This window comes from Sorex fumeus, unplaced genomic scaffold (assembly GCF_029834395.1).
Source record: "Sorex fumeus unplaced genomic scaffold, SorFum_2.1 ptg000003l, whole genome shotgun sequence".
NCBI classification, from domain to species: domain Eukaryota; kingdom Metazoa; phylum Chordata; class Mammalia; order Eulipotyphla; family Soricidae; genus Sorex; species Sorex fumeus.
The window spans coordinates 4,065,532-4,071,531 of NW_026606060.1; positions in this window are offsets into that span (position 1 = coordinate 4,065,532).

Genomic DNA, 6,000 nt, shown 5'->3' on the forward strand with positions numbered 1-6,000 from the left:
ACGGCACTGGCCTACAAAACTACTGAGCTACAAGTATGGCAAGGGTGGGGGGTTCGGACCCCTGACCCAGTGTGAACAGCACTGTGCTCAAACTGTGCCCTCAGGAGCCGTGTGTCTGAGTGCTGCTGAGTGGCTTATTACCACCATGGTGAGTGAATTCTTGATTCTTCCTGTACTTCCGCTTCTGCCCCAGTCATGGGAAGAATAATAATAGGGTGATTTCATGGGCTGGTGGTGATGATACAATGAAATGGGATAGTAAAACCTCACCATGAGGGCCGCAGCGATAGTATAGCGGGTAGGGCGTTAGCCTTGCACCCAGCAGACCTAGGTTCAATCCCTGTCATCCCATAGAGTCCCACCAGCACCACCAGGAATGATCCCTGAGTGCAGAGCTAGAGAGAGTCCCGAGCATGGCCGGGGGGTGTCCCAAAGACAAACCAAGTAAGAAAAAAAAAAAGAATGTAAAATTGGACAATTTAAAAGGCTGTCCATCTGGCCGTTTGAGTCCAAAAACTGGTTTGAAATCATATCCTGCAGTTTCTGATGGGCGATGATTCAGAGGACAAGATTTCTCGGTAAGAAGGGGACAGTTTTCAAGCCCCTTTGCAGCTACAGGTTGTCAGTAGGAGAAAGTGATTTCTGTTGGGCTTTTCTGGATTTTGTTTTCATTTTTATTTTGGAGTCACACCCAGCAGTGCTCAGGAAAAGCTCCCAACTTAGTGCTCGAGCAGTGATTAGAATCTTACACAGGCAAAGCGAGTGCTTGGCCACCAGCGCTGGCTCACAGATGTCAGAAGTTTATACTGGCTGTTCTCAATCACCTCCAGCCGGGGCCTCAACCAGGCGGCTCCCCCGCTGGGCTTTGCATGCAGGAGGTCTGCGCTCCATCCCTTAACCTCAGCGGGTTTCACTCCAAACGCACAGGAATGGCCCCACATGAAGCAAACGAAACCCCAAATAAATCCTCTCTAAATTACTCGCAACATGCAATGCTTCATGAGCACTACTCAATTGCTCATTTGCTTAGGGTTTTCTTGGCCACAATTGCTGGCTCTCGGGGGCTATTTCCAGCTCCGTGCTTGGGGTCGGTCCCAGTGGTATTCAAGGGACCCATGTGCCAGGTGCGGCCTCCTGTATGCAAAGCATGTGCCCTGCCCACTGAGCCCTTGCTCCAGCTCTACCGCACTGTCCTGAGGAAGGTGAGTGAAGCAGAAGAGAGTTTGTACCTGAATGGGAATGACACAGACACCCTTGCTCTAGCTTTCATGCGTGCATGTGGAACCCAGACTATGGGGACCGACAGCACACGTATGTAGTGGGAGGGATAATTCGAGTCTGGCCTGAACATGTGCCAGGACAGCAAGCCAACCTGTTTACAGAGTCTGCAGGGAGGGACGGGGTGATAGTACAGCAGGGAGGGCACTCGCCAGCATCCTGTCTGGTCCTCTGAGCCTCCAGGAATGATCCCTCAGAACAGTCAGGAGTCAGCCCTGAGCACTGCCAAATGTGACCAAACAGCAACAAAAACCAAGGTTTGGGGCTGGAGCATTAGCACAGCGGGTAGGGTGTTTGCCTTGCACGTGGCTGACCCGGGTTCAATTCCCAGCATCCCATAATGGTCCCCTGAGCACCACCAGGAGTAATTCCTGAGTGCAGAGCCAGGAGTAACCCCTGTGCATCGCCAGGTATGACCCCCCCCCCCCAAAAAAAACACACAAGACCTGCAGGGAAATCAATAATGCACCCATTAAAGAAGCTTCCAGTACACCTCTCTGGCCTAAGGGTCATGTGGAGCTGAAGGCAATTGCTCCTTGGTCATGGCAGGGGTGTGCTCTGCCCTCCAGCACCCACTTACAGGCGGGGCAGGCCAGGGGCCTCCCCCTTGGTGGTGTCCCCTCTCCTGGCTCAGGAAGAGGAGAGATGCTTATCAGATGGAGAATCAGCCTCTAAACAAAACTTACTGAAATGACCCTTCACAGGGCCAGATTACAGAGAGCAGAGGGCACTTGCCTTGCACGCAAGCCAATACAGGTTCAATGCCCAGCGTCCCCTGGTCCCCGGAGCCCCACCAGGCATGATACCTGAGCAGAGAGCCAGGAGTAAGCCCTGAACACATCGGTGTGGCTCCAAACCCCCAAATAAATAAAAATAACCCTTGAGGCTGGAGCACTAGGATGGAGAATGAGCCTCTAAATGAAACTTCCTAAAATAAACCTTCACAGGGCCGCAGCAATAGTACAGAGAGCAGGGGCCACTGGGCTTGCACACAGCCAACCCAGGTGCAGTCGCCAGTACCCCTGAGCATTGCCGGGGTGATCCCTGCGTGCCCAAGAGCAAGCCCCGAGCACAGCAGGGTATGGCTTGAAGAACCACAAAAGCAGAGAGCGTTTAACTTTTACTAGTCTCCCACATATTCCCCATCACGCCTCACAATTTATCATCCTTTCAAGCCAAAGTCCTCTTTTCTTTCTTTGTTTGTTCTTTATTTTTTGAGCCACTCCCAGTGATGCTCAGGGCTTACTCCTTGCTCTGGACTCAAAAATCACTCCCAGTGGTACTCAGAAGACCAGTTGGGGTGCTGAAGATTGAACCCAGCTTGACTGTGTGCAAGGCAAGAGCCCTACCCGCTGTACTATCGCTCCAGCCCCAAAGTCCTGTTCTCTTTAAGGTAGCATATAGGGCAGGGGGAGGGCCCAGTGGACGGGGTACATGCTCTGCTTGCAGGAGGCCTAGAGCCAAGACTGCATAGCTCCCTGAGCACTGTGGAGGATGGACTAAAACACAACAGATAAATTAATAAAAGGGTGTAGAAACCCTTTGATGTTGGTGGACCCCACGGGTGGCTCACATGAGTCGGGAGAAGAAGATGGTCACTTTCTCCTGATCTGCCTCTGCCACCCAGGACCCAGGGTTACTGGGTTCTTGTCTCACTCGAAGAAAGGAATTTCTGGAGTAGACAAGAAGTGAAGTAAATAGATTTTATTTGGAGAGGTTTTTTTTAATGTAAATGACTTTATTTAGATCATGGTGACAACTCTCCATTTGATGGACCCAACGGACTCCTTGCTTATGCATTCCAACCTGGCCAAGGCATCGGTGGAAATGTTCATTTTGATGTAGAAGAAATATGGACCACAACATCCAAAAGTAAGTTAGCCAAAGTTATCTCCCCAATCAGCTTCCAACAACACTTTCCATATTTGAATTTCTTCTGCCTTCACACACATATTCAAATTATTGTAACATTTAAAACTTATGCAACTGACTGAAAAGAGCCAAGAGGGTATCTGAAGAGAGAGTGCAGAAGTTAAGACACTTGCCTTGCACCTGACTGATCCTGGTTTGATCCCCAGCACTGCCTGTGGTTCCCTGAGCACCTCCAGATCTGATCTCTTAGCAGAGCCAGGAGTATGTCCCGAGCACCATCAGATATGGTAGCACTGTAGCACTGTCCTCCATTGTTCATCAGTTTGCTCGAGCGAGCCCAGTAACGTCTCCGTTGTGAGACTTGTTGTTACTGTGTTTGGCATATCAAATACGTCACAGGGAGCTTGCCAGGCTTTGCCGTGCGGGCGAGATACTCTCGGTAGTTTGCCGGGCTCTCCGAGAGGGGCGGAGGAATCAAACTCAGGTCGGCCAAGTTGGCCGCGTGCAAGGCAAACGCCCTACCACTGTGCTATCGCTCAACTTGGAGGGTTTTTTAAGGTGTGGGAGGGGGAAGAGAGAGAGAGAGAGAGTAAAAGTAAGAGAAGGAATGTAAGGAAGGAAAGTAAGTAATGCTCTTAAGAGAGAACGCAGGCATCTCCAAGGGCAGAGAGAGCCCAAGACACATTCCAGCATTAGATAGGAAAGCATGAAAGTACACAACTCAAGAGGGGAGATGCGGGCAGCACATATGCTCAGGAACCGCATGTGCTTGGCCATGGGGGCTCAGGCAGCATATGCACGCCCTTCCTTTGTTAAAGGTGTATTTTATAGGCTCTTCTCAGATTGTCTTGATCCAGAAGTTCTGGAGTCTTCTCAGGGCTAGATCACATTTTAATAAGATTAAGGGAGAGGTTAGCAGGTTTTAGGAACTTCATGGGGAGGGGTTCAAGCTTCTCAGGGTCTGCTGAAGGTCTTATCAGGTTTGTTTTCTGTATCCACAAGGTGGATCAGTTTTAGGATTTTCCTCCCAGAAGTTCCGTTGACCTAAGTTTCATTGCCAAGGGCCTTTCCCTGTCTACCTGCTTACATCACCTTGAGTTAAACCATTTTTTAAATTTTTTCTCTCTTGCATGCATGTACACTTCTAGGCCATACCCACTGGTGCTTCAGCGTCCAAGTGGTGCCAGAGATCAAATCTGGGGCTCTGGCGGGCAAAAAGTATGTGCCCCAGCCCTTCCAGCCATCTCCTTGCCCTTGAGTTTCACATTTCTGGTTAATGTTCCTGCGTGTAAATGTTGCTAAAGATCACATGACTCGGACCAGAGAGTGGTACTTGGTGCAGGGCACTACTTGCCTTCTTGCATGGGGCCAACCTTGGTTCAACCCCTGGAACCCCACAAAGTCCTTCAAGCAACACCCACCAAGAGTGAGACCCGAGCAAAGAGCCACAGTAAGCCTTGAGCGCTGCTGAGTGTGGCCCCCCAAATTGTGTGCTTTTCCTCATTTTAATTGGTCTTGTCAGTTCTACTTGCAGACCTCCAGTCCTTAACCTGAGAGGGGAGCGGGAAGGTGACCAACACAGTATTGCGCTTCCCAGAACTGCAGAGACGCTCATCCATGTGAGAGAGGTCTCCGAGGCCAGGGAGAGCCCCGCGGTGCCAGGCAGAGGCTGTGATCCATTAGAACACGCAGCAGAACGCAGGCACCCAGAACATGCACCTTGCAAAGTTCTGGAGGTCCCTGGGCTGCACCCAGAGATCAGAAGAAATTCCAAACACAGAGGCAGTACCCAAGAGGCCTTCGCAGACAGTGGCCGGTGAAGCTGCGCTGGCACTGTGGAAACTCCCACAGAGAGTCAGCGGCTAGCCGAGCACACACCATGAGAGGCGGGAAGATGCTGCGCCAGGACCCAGCCACCCAGCAGAGTGGGCGTAGTGTGAAGGCAGGGGCTGCGTTTAGAGGCTGTCTGACGGGTGCGGCGTTTGCGGGCCGAGAGGGCAAAGTAGAAATTCATTCCCTAGCACGCCAGTTACTTAGAAAGCAGGGTCGGGCCTATCTCAAGGACGTGAGGCATTTGGGGGCTTTCCCAGGTCCCCGTTATGAGGGAGGCTGACGCTCAAGGCCAGGTCGAGTGCCCGCCCTGGTTGCACCCTGGCGCCAGGCTCAGTCGTCCCCTGGCAGGCCCTGCTCTGTGGCTTAGCTAGCCAGTTTGAGGTGAGCCTGTTTGACGTGTGAGCAGGGGGCTCTTTTCCTCATCTCTGGGACTTTAAGGCCAGGCCTGTGTTCTCCAAAGCCTGGGTCAAACAGGGGCCCCTGTTCCCCTGTTTGTGAATGAGAAGGATGCTGGCCGCTACCAGCAGGAACTGCAGAAAAGCAGGTTTTTCCCGTTTGGACTTGCGTCCCATGCGTGGCCTGGGCAAAGAGGCGACGGGGGTTCTGCGGGAGGGACTTTAGGGTCCCTAAGGGTTAGGAGCGCGGATTAATGAGCTCTTTGCGGGTCTTGAACCCAGATTGCCACCGGGGGTCTAGGACGGCTGTGGCTGCAGTGCGCCGCGCGGCCACCAGGGGTCACTCGCCGACAGGTGCTCAAACTCCAAACCAGGCAGCGGGGTTTTACATCCCGCCTGGGAGCCTGGAGCCGTAGGTTCAGACAGCCCAGCATCCAGCACCCAGCACTTAGCACCCAGCTGGTTCCCGGGACTCCCGGGCAGGATCAGAGAGGGGCCATTGCATAAAATCCAAGGCGTGCGACTGAACTTCAGACGTACCAGAAACAGCTTTTGAGTGTTACTGTTTTGAGTATTTGAGACTTTTGTTTTCATTTGGGGGCCGCACCCACGCTGCTCAGGG